Genomic DNA, 15,736 nt, shown 5'->3' with positions numbered 1-15,736 from the left:
CACCACTTAGTCACATTGTGTGTAGGAGGAATCAAAAGTAGCAATTTGTATAAAATGCCCCCTGATCTTAATATCCACCCTCTGAGAAAGCTATTCTACTCATAGTGAAACCCAGCAAAATGTGAGTCACTAGATCAGTTTTTCAACATGACTTTGTTTGCTTATTTAAGTTTTTGAAATTCAGTCAATTATAAAAAGATATTCTTAGGATGTGTTTCTTTTTAAATTTAACATGGCATAAAAAAAGCTACATATATTTTATCTAAAAAAACATTGTAATAAAACTTTAATATGATAAAATTATTGACCAAAGTGAAAGACTTAGACTATTTCAGGTGAACTTTTCCATAAAATATTCCACTCAATATAAACAGGTTAGTAGGCGAGAATGCAGATAATCATAAAAACATGTTAAGCACTCAGCCATATTCAGTGGTTATAAACTATCTTTACACACACACAAAGTTGAATGGAGAAGCTTAGGAAAATGATGATATCCTTATATGAAAAATCAAAAGAATTTCAGCTTAGCCCAAAATAACAACCTGCTCTGAGACTAGGACAATGTTAAATCCCTTGATCATTTGACCCTGCAAACTTTTCTAAGTATGTATTTCCTCAGCCTTTATCATGAAAGGCTTAATACGGGGATCAGTGAAGGACATACCCTCAATCCATGCCACCTTTTTCTTGAATTAAGTTTAGTGTTTATCCAGTGATTCTAATCTTTTTCTCTTTCCAACCAAATAAGTAATTTAATTTCCTTTTTTCCCATTGAAGAAGCTTCAGGTTTTCACCAGAGATAGTATAGTTATTGTGTAAGAACATGGACACTGAATGGAATCAAACTAATTGAATACTAGTCTTGACAGTGATAAACTATAAACTTGCAAAGTTTTTTAGTTTGACTCGGTTTTCTCATGTGTAAAGTGTCTTCAGTCATACATATCTAATACACATTTTAAAATAAGTGTTTATTGACATATAATATATCTATGGAAAAAATGCCTAAATCATAAGTGCTTAGATCAGTGAATATTCATAATGCAAACTCATTGATATAACCATGATTCAGACAGAAAAATAGAATATTAACAGCATCCTAGTAGCCACCTTAGGCCCCTCACAAGCCATTAACCCCCTCTACCTGAAAGGTAAGTCACTATAATGGCTTATGACACATTCAATTAATTTTTCCCAACGTTAAACTTTGTATATAGATACCACAGAGCATGGAGAATTTTGCATCAAGCCTCTTGCTTAAAATTATCTTTAATTAATGTGGTTTAATAAGTCAATATATATTAGTTAAGACCTCCTACTTCGTTTTCCTTCTGCAAGTGTCTTGGCTATTTCTGGCTATCTGCATTTCCATATAATTTCTAGAAAGATATTTTAATCCCCCTCAAAACAGCTAGCATTTTTTATTAGGATTGTATTGAATCCTAATACAGTTATATTATCAACCTAATTGACATCTTTAAATGTTAACTTCTTTCAATACATGAGTGTGCCATATTCTTCCATTAAACTGGATTTTCTTCATTTTTTTTCAATTATGCTTTGTACTTTAGTGTTAACTTATTTTGCACATCTACCATACTATTATTCCTATACATCTGATGTCTTTGTTACTATTATAAATGATATTCTTTTTTAAAAATTTTATTTAGATTTTATTTATTTGAGAGAGAGAGAGCACAGAGGGAGAGGGAGAAGAAGACTCCCTGCTGAGCAGAGAGCTTGACACAGGACTTGATCCCGGGACCCTGGGATCATGACCTGAGATAAAGGCAGACACCTAACTGACTGAGCCACCCAGGTGCCCCTATAAATAATATTCTTTAATTCCTGTTCTCTTTTGGGCTGGAGTATGGTAATATGAATTATTTTTGCATATTTATCTGATATCCTGTGACCTTGCTAAATCCATATCTGTGCATTTTTTTTGTTAATGCACACTCTTATCTATAAATAAAAGCAGTTTTACTTAATCATATTTAAATTCTTAATAACTTTACATTCTTTTTCATACCTTATTGCACAGATCCAGGTCTCTAGTACAATGTTGAATATACATTGTGATAGTAGGTATTGGCTTCTCAGTCTGAATCTCAAGCTGTCAATATTTCATCTTTCAGCATGAGGTTTGCTAGGGATCATTTGCAACTACCTTTATCCTGTAGAGTGGTTACCTACTCTTAGCTTGCTAAGGGTTCTTACCATCTCTTACATCCAATGAACGTAAGTTCTATATTATATGAACTTCATAGGTAACATTGACTGTTATAAGTATTGAATTAAAATTTTAGTCCTGACTGAATGCACATGGGTTTATTGATGTCTTCTTTTTTATAAATCACTAGTTATAGGTGAACTTTTTTTTTTTTTAGATTATTTGCATCAATATGTAGAGATACTAGCCTTCAATTTCCCTTTCTTATAATGGTCCTGTCACATTCTGGTATGAGATCCATGATTTCATAAATCAAGTTATGCAGTATTTATATAATATTGACATAATTTATTCCATAATTGTATGGAAGAATTACCTAGCGAGGCATGAGGCCATGGGATTTTTACTTTTTATAGTGGATTTAAATTCTTTAATAATTCTGCATCTGTTTATATATTTCTTATGCTTGCTTCATAGACTGTGCTTTTATAGTAATTTGTATGTTTTATTAATTTTCAAATTTATTCTTAATATATAGTGATATCAAATTTTCATTTCTGATATTATTCTTTGTGCCTTCTATTTTTTTTTGCCCTTGATGAATTTCACAGTGGTTTATTAATCACACTAGTCTTTTCAGAAAACCAACAGTTAGGCTTTTTCTATATTGTATATCTGCATTATATCACATTAATTTCTTCCTTATATTTATTAATTTATTCATTCTTTTTCTTTGGATTTAATATATTTTTTTTAACTTCAAAACTAAATTTTTAGACCATTGATTTTCAGACTTTGTTTTCTTCAATTGTGCATTTAAATTTAAAAATTCCTTTCTGTATGGCTTTATGTACTTCCTACAAGTTTTACATGTCATATCTTTTTTTTTTTAAAGATTTTATTTATTTATTCATGAGAGACAGAGAGAGAGACAGAGAGAGAAGCAGAGGGAGAAGCAGGCTCCCAAGGAGCAGGGAGCCCAATGTGGGACTCGATCCCAGGATTCTGGGATCATGACCTGAGCTGAAGGCAGACGCTTAACCATCTGAGCCACCCAGGTGCCCCAGCATATCTTTTTTTTTAAGGTTTATTTATTTATTTTAGAGAGAGAGAGGGAGGGAGTGTTAGTGAGAGGGTGGCAAAGGCAGGGGTGGGGGTGGGGAGAGAGAAGCAGACACCCCACTGAGTACAGAGCCTGTCTTGGGGCCTGATCTCAGGACCTGAGATCATGATCTGAGCCGTAACCAAGAGTCAGAGGCTTAACTGACTAAACCACCTAGAAGCCCCTTTACTTGGCATATCTTAATCATCACTCAATTAAAATATCTTTTAATTTGAGCATCATTTACTTTTTATCTATGGAATATTTTAGGTGCTTATTTTCCAGAGAGGATTTACTTATTTTATTCTTTGTTATTGATTTCTAGCTCAGTCCCACTATGGTTAAAAAACATATATTCATTGATATAAGTACTTCAAAATTTGTTGATATTGCTTAATTGACCAACATATGATCAATTTTGGTAAATATTCCATATGCCCATGAAAATGATTATTATTTGGTCATTGTAGGCACCTTGTTCTTATTTCCTATATACTCACCATTTTTTTTAACTATTGATCTATCAGTTGTTAGAAACGTTTGTTAGTAGCTTGCAATTTAATTGTGGATTTTTGTCACTTTTTAGTTCTATGAGACTTAGAGCTCTTTACTACTTCTATTAAGTGAAAAGCACTTTAACTCCTATCAACCTTACTTCTGCCATCCAAGACTATTTTCATCTTGTAGTTTTATTTGACGAACATTTTATTATTTTGTTTTTTTAAATTATTTTAAATCATATAATATATACTTTAATATTATTTTATCGGTCAATATTCATTTAAATTTACTAAAATATTTTCATTGCTTTCTTAAATTTCATTTTCACTTTAATTTCATTTTCGTTTTATTGAATTTGTGTTCTATTCAAATTCACATTTCTTGTCTCTGAACAGCACATTTTCATATGTGTTAGAATATACAGACAAATTAATTTCTTCTTTATGTTTACAAGATATTTTATCTATCAAAGGTTGGTAATCCTAAGTTGGCAGTTTTCTTCTTTCAGCATATTAATGATGACATTCTATTGTTTTTAGACCATCATTATATCAAAAGTCAAGTTATAATCTGTATGTGTCTTTTAAGTTCAGGAATATTTTTCTCCATCTGCTTTTACGGTTTTTTAGTTTTAGGTTTTTGTTGTTTGCTTGTTTTGAGTTTCTTTTTTTTTTTCCTTTAATTTTAGTTCTTCATAGTTTTACTATGAGTTTCATTGAACTGCCCCACAGTTCAGGATGCAGGCCCCTCAAAATAGGCTGACTTCACAGTATTCTGAGTTTTCAAACAAGTTAGTTTTATATCTATTTTATAAATCATCTGCATTTTTCAGTGGGAGGTTTTTTTTTTATTCTATGAAATTTTAAGAAATAGAACCTTCATAAGGAGTTTGGACAGGTAAAATAAGTTTGTGTATATAAATTCAGCACATTGTCTTTTATAAAACAATAATACAGCATTTTTGTCATTATTTTGACCTAAATATATTATTTAAATTTTAACTAATTTACAAGAAACAAGTTAACAAATGTACAAGAAACAAGTAGAAATAAATTATCTAGAAATTATTTTACTGGGTGTTTTTATTATGTGTTTTTTAATGATATTTTAATAAAAATCAGTTTGTCCCCAAATTTTATTTTATTTTTTTATATGTATTTATTTATCTTAGACTTAGAGAGCACAAGTGGGGGTAAGGACAGATGAAGAGGGAAAGAGAGAAGCAGACTCCCACTGAGCACAGAGCCTGATGTTGGCTCCAGAAGGAGCTCAATTCCAGGACCCTGAAATCATGACCTGAGCTGAAATCAAGAGTCAGATGTTTAATCAACTGAGCCACTCAGGCACCCCCAAATTTTAAAGAGTTATTGATATGTGCTTAAGAGCACGAGGTTATATATTTATTTAAAAAATAGTTATGAAATGAAAAATAGTAGAATATACGAAAAACAAGGCCAGAATTCCAGTAACTTTAATAAGAGGCCCAGTGGTTTTTTTTTATCATTACTGATATTTAAAATGCTATTTACCTTAAATAGATAAAAAAAATCATCGTATTTAAGGTAGCAAAATAATACATATTTTAAAATGTATTTTAAAATACATTTTAAAATATTTAAAAGTACATATTTAAAAAATATTTAAAATATGTATTTTACTAATTTAAAATCAATACACCTATTAAAATATTTTCAAGGGCACCTGGCTGGCTCAGTTGGTTAAGCGACTGCTTTCGGCTCAGGTCATGATCCTGGAGTCCCTGGATCGAGTCCCGCATCCGGCTCCCTGCTCGGCAGGGAGCCTGCTTCTCCCTCTGACCCTCCCCCTCTCATGTGCTCTCTCTCTCTCATTCTCTCTGTCTCAAATAAATAAATAAAATCTTTAAAAAAAAATAAAATATTTTCAAAATATTATTTTAAAACAGGACAAAACATCTATTTATATATTATAGGTCTTGAACAAGTATTTGTGTGTTAAATAAATACTTCTTGAATTTAAAAATCAGACTATAAGAAAAAATAAAGGTGCTACTAGTGAGTTTCACTAATTGCCATGCAAGTCATATCTTCTGTTGTTTTAAAAATTATGTCATAGGTACTTTATTAAATAAATTGTCTGTAATGTTTGTAAAACTACTAGTAGAGATTACAAGATATAATTCTGTAGACATTCAAATAAAATGAAGAAGTAAAGCAGGTAATTTGCATAATTAAAAAATTAGAACTTTTTGATTTTCAATTAGTATTTATAAGATTCATCCTATCAGTTTAAGTCTACACTGAAAAATAAAAATATTCCTTCTTGTATAACTTACATAATTTAGTAATCTAATGATAATCAGATTAGTTCATGTATAATTTGTTAAGAAACATTTAATGATTTCCAACATTTGCAATAATTTTGAAGATATACAAGCAAAATATATTATTTTCAAAGATTTTATTTACTTGAGAAAGAGAGAGAGCACAAGGGGTGAGAGAGGGGAGAGGGGCAGAGGGAGAAGCAGACTCCCCGTTGAACAGGGAGCCTGATGCAGGGCTCATCCCAGGACCCTGGGATCTTTACCTGAGCCAAAGGCAGAAACATAATGGACTAAGCCACCCAGGTACCCCACAGGGAAAGTATTTTATACCATTGAAGAAAGGAGAGAGAAAGAGAGAAGGAGATGAAGGAAGGGAGGGAGACAGAGACTGGAATAAAAAGAGCAGGAGGAAAAGGAAGGAGAGAAAATTTCAAGTACTTTTTTAATATCACTGACTCACAATACCAAATACGATTCTTTGCACATTAGAAAAGAAAAAATAAAACAACTGCTAATGTCAGAATAAGAACAGATGTTATCAAAATTCTGTCCTCATTCAAAAAGAGTAAAACCAAATGTGTTTATCCTTCTTTGGTAATTTAAATATTTCAAAAGCATGTTATTCTTTTTTATTTTGAAAATCCTAACTCATTTTTCTTTAACTGTTCCCAGCCTTCCTCCTACAACAATTCTATATTTATTGTTACTCCTACTTGATAAACTATGCTAGCTTCCAAAGTATGTTTCTTTCCCATTTGTGTTTCAGCTCCTCATGCTGTTTGCTAGTCATTAAAATTTGTTTTTCCTTTATACATACAAAAAAATCACTTAAGGAAAGTACATTACCATGCTCTTTAAAATAAATTTGGGTGAGAAAATAGCCAACTATATTTCTTAATAGCAATTTAAAAATAAATTGTTGTTCTTTTAGAAAAAACTCAATTCAAGTTTCTGCAGATGGAACTTTTAAAGAGTTTTTATTTTTTTGTTTTTTTAAATGAGTTTTTGTTTTGTTTTGAATTGTTTTACTTTAGCCAGCAAATTATAAGTGTCCCTCGTATTTTCATTAACAGTAGCTACTTTGCACATGACCCTAAGGAAGAGAGAATAAACACCAGTTACCATTTAGCTCTGGCAATGATATTTTTACCAGTAAAACTGTATAAGTGAAGGCAGAAATATCTTGAGAGTATTTAGGAATAATATACCAAGAATGTTCACAGCAAATAATCAATGCAAGAGATGAAAGACTGCTGTTATTCTGTCTAGAATTGCCCCAATAGTTATGTAATATATTTATTGGTCATCTTGAATTAATATATGGTAAATGAACTTTAATCAGCTGTTTTCTTTTTTATTTTGAGTAGGTCACTAGGCAACAATTAAGCCAATAGCTACCATCAGTTTATATATAGTGGGATGACTGAAAAAAGACATAATTTAAAATCAATTTTGCCTAAAAATAATACCAAAGACAAAACACTTAATGAAGAATGTTCATAAAGACCTATTTGCCAAATTAATGTTCATCAAATAATCATGATTCTTAAATATGGAACAGGCACAGATTTTTAAAGCATTTTTGCATCTTTCCATGTATTGTAACATGTAAACCTTTGTTTAAATCTACTTTTAAAAACAAATGAGGGCGCCTGGGTGGCTCAGTTGGTTAAGCGACTGCCTTCGGCTCAGGTCATGATCCTGGAGTCCCAGGATCGAGTCCCGCATCGGGCTCCCTGCTCGGCGGGGAGCCTGCTTCTCCCTCTGACCCTCCCCCCTCGCATGTGCTCTCTGTCTCTCTCATTCTCTCTGTCTCAAATAAATAAATAAAATCTTTAAAAAAAAAAAAAAGAATCCCATGCCAGATTCCTTTAAAAAAAATGAAAAATAAAAATGTTCTTCATTATACTTAGAAAAATTTTTAAAAAAGTATAATAGTGTAATTGTAGTTAGTATAAATTAAGAATTTACACCTTTTTTATTCTAAAATGTTATTTGTCTGAACTCATAGTTCTTGGCTTATCATTGATTTCACTACTTTGAGTAGTTTTGCCTCCTGTTGACAATTTCCTTGGTAATATGGCTGGTTGTTTTATACAATTAATCTCCTTTTCAAATTAAAAATGGAACTACTATATGATCCAGCAATTCCACTTCTGGTATTTATCCAAAGAAAAGAAAAATAATTCAAAGAGATATATGTACCCCCATGATTACTGCAGCACTATTTACAATAGTGACAATATAGAAGAAATCCAAGTATTAATCAATAGATGAATGGATTAAAAAAAGATGTAGTAAATGTATAAAATGGAATATTATTTAGCCATAAAAAGAATGAAATCTTGACATACGCAATAACACGATGGACATAGAGGGTATTATAAGTGAAATAAGTATGAGAAAGACACATATCATATGATTTCACTCATAAGTAGAATCTAAAAAACAAAAAAAAAACAAAAACAAAACAGGAACAGACTCATAGATACAAGAAACAAACTGTTAGTTACTAGAGGGAAATGGAGTTGGGAGACAGGTGAAGAGGATTAAGAGGCATAAACTTCCAGTTATAAAATAAATAAGTCATGGGGATGTAATGTACAGCTTAGGGAATAGAGTCAATAATACTCTAATAACTTTGTATGCTGACAGATGATAACTAGACTTATTGTGGAAATCATTTCATAATATATAAAAATATTGAACAACTATGATGTACACTTGAAACTAATAGCATATTATATATCAATTATACTTCAATAAAACAAATATAAGTAAAGCAGAACCTTCCTCAAAGACATATGGAACTATATTTAATAGTTTAATTCTGTGTGTGTGTATTTTTAAAGAGACTTTATCATCCCTTTGATTGCTTTCATAATTTCTTCTCACACAGTTTCTTCTTTCTATCTACTTGCAATTCCTATTAGTTATATGATAGACAACCCGTCCTTCCTTTGGATTTTTCCCTTTCTCTTAACTGTTTCTTCATTTGCTTCTTTCTTTTTTCTGCCACGGGTTGGGGAGCATCTCCATTTATGAAATAGAATTGACTGTGTCTTCCAAAGTTACATGGAATTTTTTTTCTTGTTTTTTTTAAACAATCATGTTGTGTCTTCCAAAGTTATATGGAATTTTTCTTGTTTTTTTTTTTTAAACAATCATGTTTTAATTTCTAATAGTGTTTAGTTTTTGTTTTCTATTACCTCACTTTCCTTATGTGTGAATTTATATTACAAAATCTTTCTGAAGATGCAAATTAAGGTTCATTGAAATAGTTTAGTTTGTTATATTAAATATAGAAATATAGTTTATATGCTTCCACATGTACTTTCTTGATTATTATTTTCATGTTTTATATTTTCTTCAATATATCTTCAATTTCAGCGATCCATTCATATTTTAAAAAGCATTAATAAAAAGTTGACAAAATTATGTGAACAAGAATTTTGATATTGCCAGAATGTATTATAGGATGACCAAGAGAGCAATAAATTTTATTTGGTAAGGGAGGAGACAGGTAAATGTTAGATTTTGCTTGGTTTTATTTGGGTAATTACTCTTACCAGAAAAAAAAAAAAGTACAACCTATTCAGAAAAGAAACTCAAGGCAAGGATGATCCAGTGTGTGGAATGATGTTGTACATATTATGACAAATGTATTCATGGTCATGATCCCACTGACACACAGATTTTGCTATCAAGCACATCCCTTGGTATAAGGCTATATTATAAAGAATAGCAAATCAGCAAATGAAACACACTAAGCCACTGGAAATTAGCACTGGCAGAGGCCCTTCAGGGGAAAGGCAAACTCTTACCAGGAATATCTGTTAATCCTAGTCAAAATATTGATGCCCTTTCTAGATTTGAACGAGTTGGACATAATCAAACTGGCACCAAATAGCTGTTTATTCTCCACGAGGCATTGTATAATTAGCTTCAGTGTCTTCTTCTGAAAGTTTGGACTTTCATCAGTGACAGTAAATAGAGTATCCTTAAAGAATAAAATTCCTCAATGTTAAGCCCACACATAGCCACCACCTCCACCACAATTACTTCATTCATAGACATACTGCACATGAGCATCAATGTAAAGGACACTGGCTTGAAAAGTCATCTTGGCCATATAGTTCATTAGTGTTCTACAACAAATGCTTTTTTGCAGGAAATGCTTTTGACACAAAAAGTACACACTGTATTACTATTACTGTAGGTCTGCCCATATATATCTTTCCTAGACCTCTGAAAAACATCCATCTCCTAAATTCTCTCATTTCTGATTACTGACCAATAAGCCAAACCATTTGGAGATACCTATGATTCCAGGTATATCTTTACTTTGAAGAATTTTAAACACAAAGTGGATGGCCACATACAATGTTCAAAGTAAAACAAAATCTTTTAGGGCTAAATATGAGTGGAAATATGGCTTTTTTTCCCCCCAACCAATATAATAAAGGTAGTATCTTCCTCTTAAGCAAAGGTTATGTTTGCTAGCAGTCCCTTATAACATTGATGTTTCTTAATCAAGCTTCCTCACTGTGGCAAAAACAAAACAAAACAAAACAAAACACTGAATTTGTAATATTCAACTGGGTCTGCCTCTGTATCACTACTAGTGGATTTTGGAGGGGCAGAGGGGTGTTTCTATCCATGAAGCTCAGACTTCTTTCTGTGCTGTAATAAAATCCTTTGTCTCTGAACCAAGGGTCATATGTCTTCTGTCAGAATCTACGAAATTGTGACCGTTTCACTTACTAACTTCAAAATGGTAAAATCTCATGTAGATATCTAATAAAAGTATTTCTGATTTGTATCCATGTCCCTGGCCTAGAAACAAACCTGATTATGTCATTCCAATAGAGAAAATGATTATTTAATTTGAAACTTTTTATAAGCCAAGGAAAGCTTGAACAGTCTTTTGTTAAAATAAATCAGCTAAGATAATCAAAAAGGATAACTCAAAAATTCTTTTCTAGTTTTATTCAAAAGCATCTTTAGGGTTATCTATGAGGAAAATAGGCTTAATTTGCCAATGTGTATCTAGCTGTATAAAACATGTATAATAAGTGTTTGAGGGAAAATGGAAAAAGCCAAAAGTGTTTTGACTGTGAGACATCATATAAATTGTAAGTAGGTTAGGAACTAACTATATTAAGTCAAATATCTGAAATTACTAAGTGACAAAGAAAACAAAAGCTCCCATTCCATTGAACTCATACAGAAGAGTCTTTTTAGTACATGAATTGTTACACTTATTGTTTTTACACTAGAAGAAACAGAACAGTAGAATCACAGGTACAAAGAAGTTCCTGAGAATTTGGCTTAAAACTGAGTTACTAAAAATAAGACTCTTTGCTAAGTGTTAAATATAATGGTGTTAATTAAACAATTAATAATAAATAATGCTTAAAAAGTAATCTATTGGTATTATGCTAAGTGAAGTAAGTCAGAGAAAGACAAGTATCTTAATGATTTCACTCACATGTGGAATTTAAGAAACAATACAGATGAACATAGAGGAAAGAAAGAGAAAATAAAATAAGATAAAAACTGAGAGGGAGGCAAACCATAAAAGACTTAACTATAGGAAACAAAAGGTTGCTGGAGGGGAGGTGGGTGGGGAGATGGGATAATTGGGTGATGGGCATTAAGGAGGCCAGGTGATGTAATGAGCGCTGGGTGTTATATGCAACTGATGAATCACTAAATTCTACCCCTGAAACTAATAATACAGTATATGTTAACTAAGTTGAATTTAAATAAAAAATTAAAAGAAAAAAAAAAGCAGCCTGCTGGGGCGCCTGGGTGGCTCAGTGGTAAACCCACATACTCTTGGTTTCGGCTCAGGTCATGATCTCCAGGTCGGTAGATCCAGCCCTGCCTGGGGTGGGGCTCTCCACTGTGTGGGGAGTCTGCCCCTCCCCCTACTCAGTGCGCTCATGTGTGTGTACAGGAGAGCGCCCGTGCGCACTCTCTCTAATAAATCAATCTTTAAAAGAAAAGTAGCCTGTTGAGTTTTAAAAACCATTATCTCTATTCAAAGAAATAATATGCTGATAACTTTAAGAAAATAAATCAAGTTTCTAGAATGGAAACGTTTCAAAACAATGTTAACAGATTCCTTAATTCTAAGTAGTGATAAATATCAAATTTATAATTCCTTTTATTTGTGAAATAAATAATCCACACTAGGTGAGCATCATGACAGAATAAAACGATTGTACATCCTAAGAATCTGTGTGAGGTGACAATTCAACATACTAGGAAGCACTGAGATTTTGCAACAGACATTATGGATTTGAGTGATGGCTACATATTTTGTTAGCTGTATAACCTTAGACAGTTCATTTTAAACCTCTGAGAAACAGTGTCCTAATATATAAATTTGAAATAATAAAACATGTGCCTTATATTTTCTACTATGGATCAACTAAGATGATGGATACAGACTCTTCCATATACATTGTTTATGTCAGCTTTATTATAAATACTTTCTTGTGCCATAATTGCCTTATATACTTCTGCCTCCTTTACTAGCTCATGAAATCCCAATACATAGAGACATAATATTCAATTATATAACTCTCAAATACCTAGCACATTACCTGTGTATAATTGACTTTTTTAAATTAATCTTATTTTTTCAAACCATGCTGAGGATCATCTCACTGAACTTTTATGAGTAGGTATAAGCAGTCTGTATAGCATTATTAACGTATTCCTTAGATCAGGCTGAAAAAAAAAATGCACCAGAAATGTTTTCAACTAGTGCTATGGATAATGTACCAATAATACTTTCCAAAAGACCTAGGCCTAAGTTTCAGCTCTGTCTGTAATTAGGTATTTCAATTCTCTTAGTGTTTTCTAATCTGCCAAATAAGGATAAAATAGCTATATTATTGTGTTCTGCACAGAATTAATTAAAGCAATGAAATGTGTCAACCTTTGATATGATGAAGAGCATACACAGATTTTAAACAATCAGTGATTTTATTATAGCTGTTTTCATAACAAATGACAAATTTCAAGGAACTGTAGTTAACCATAGTATCCTGAGAAGTCATGTTAATTTTTTTCTATAATTAAGATTATTTAGATCTATGAAGAAAACAGAACATTAAAGAAGGCTGGTAATTTCTAAAGATAGTTCAAAGATAACTGACGTAACTATAGTATTTTAAAAAAATTTCCTAATCCTTTTGTTATTTAAATGTAGATGGAATGTTGAATATTGTGGTAGGCTTAGGTGTGTGTTTTTTGATTAAATAATTTACATTCGTCAACAAGAAATGGAAATAATTTTTTTTCTATGACAAGTAAAACTACAATAAGATGGTTCACCTAAAAATAAGATGGAAAAAAGAACATGATTATAGAGACCTGAACTGTAACTAAAATGTCAAGTGAGAAATGAGTAGTTCTTTAAAGAATAAGTAGGTCAGTGTACACAAGCCTATTCAGTTACTGAAGAATCTACATATATAAAGTAGCTATTGATATAAATATAGATCACTTATAGAGATTTATACATTAAATTTTGAAAATTATATGACCTTTTGTGTGACAACTCATTGTATTTAGAAGACTTTTATCTCAAAATTGATTTTAAGATTAAATTCCAATGAATATAGGGTATTTTGTATTTGCTCAGAAATAGAAAGTTTGTTGAACTTTACTTGAATGCTATGATCCTGGAAAACACTGAAGGTTAGGAAATTCCTCCACTCTTCATGTTCCAGAAAATGGTTTGCCACAAAGAACCACCATTCCTATGTGAATTACAAAAGTCTCACACATGATTTCTTGTTACCTATGACAAAGCCAAACACAGACCCTCCAGAGTCCCATTCTTTGCCTCATAAGTGATTAGCTTAACTGCCTTTTTCTACTGGTCAAATGGAATAAAATGCATTCCCATCGATCAACTGGAACAAGATGCTTGGTAACCAAACTTTGATTTGGATTCTGTCCTTCTCCCCAGCAGTCATCTTTGGACCACCATTAGCCTAGAGCAGAATGCATTCCTCCTTAAGGACCTCTCCTGAAAGATGGGCTGGCCTCAGGGTAAAACATTCTCAAATCTACTATCTGTTCACAAAAATTTCTCCCCACTTCCTCATACATGACTCTCTCTATTCTTCTTTCTATAAAAGAAAAACATTTAAAAGTGACTTCAACAATGACTAAATAAGACATCCCTTGCATGTATCCCTCCCGTAACAATAATTTGACATCCATCCATAGGACAAAAGTGGTTTTATGGAAGCTGTGGGATCCAGGTATACATATGTAGTAAATATATACATATACTTAATACATATGTATAATATATATGTACACACACACACAAATTTCGGGTAGGTATGATTTTAAAAAATGTGTAGAGTCTGAAATATAAAGCACTAGGAATGGTAAAAAGGGAAAATGAAGGAGACTTAAAACTGAGTTAATATGAACATTAGAACCAGTTCATATGAAAAGCTTTATGATGCATATCTAGCACAGGGGTAGGCATATTATGGACTACAGGCCAAATCTGGCTCACTGTATGTCTTTGTTTATCAAGTTACATTGGAGCACAGCCATGATCATTTATGTACGGCTACATTTGTGCTGTAAGAATAGAGGTGAGTAGTTAGCACAGAGAAAGCAAGCCCAGAAAGCCTAACATACTTACTACTTTCTAGACCTTTAGAGAAAACAATTGCTGGCCCCTGGTCTAGTATAATACAGATCAGCAGACGTTTCTAACAGATTTTGAGAAAAATGAATCAATCATGAATTAAAGAGAAAAATTACAGATAATTGGAAAAAAAATTATTTACCCAAGCTATAATTAAACCAAAAGGGCTCTATGGCTGAAATATAACAAACCAACAAGCAAAAGCTAAATAATCATATTAAAGAAAACATTATATTTTTAAAAAATTCAGTGTAAAATTTTATAACTTATTCTACAATGGCAGTATAGCCTGAAACTATATTTGGGCAAGAATATCATAGAAGTCAAACATCTCACTTAAGAAAATAGATCCAAAAATCTTAAATCAAATACTAAAAAATGAAGTCCAGTAGAATATTGAAATAATCATATCTAATCACAATGTTAGTTAATTCTTGGCAAACAAGATCAGTTCAGCAGTTAAAAAAATTATTTCTAAAAGACTTTTCTAGTAACATTTTCTTATGCTTTCACACCTGAAGTATATTTGGGTATTTCAGAAAGAAGCTTTGTTTGATTCAATCTGACCAAATTGTTCTCCCATACTGAATAAGTCTAATGCTATTTGCATACTGAAATCAAAGAAGCCAATATATCCTTGTTTCCATGGATACTTTTCCAGCAGTTACCTGGGTTGGAGACTTAAAACAAGTAGAGACAGTTCCTTTTCAGGGGCTTCAAAGTCTTAGATGACTAAGACTAATGATAGGAAACTATTTGACAGAGAAATTGTGTCTATTCAGTTTACCAGAGGGATAGGATATTTATTAGAATATAGATATTGATATCAATGTACATATAATATAAATATATTGATATATTGATACATAATAAAACTTAAAGAGAGATAAGAAGAGAGAAAGTTGAAGCATTACCCAATTAAAATTTCCTAAAGCACAATATCAGCAGATACAGAGAAGTTGG

This window comes from Leptonychotes weddellii, chromosome 3 (assembly GCF_054177405.1).
Source record: "Leptonychotes weddellii isolate Sample4059 chromosome 3, ASM5417740v2, whole genome shotgun sequence".
NCBI classification, from domain to species: Eukaryota; Metazoa; Chordata; class Mammalia; order Carnivora; family Phocidae; genus Leptonychotes; species Leptonychotes weddellii.
The sequence above is the reverse complement of the archived record's forward strand: the minus strand, read 5'-3'. Positions refer to the sequence as shown.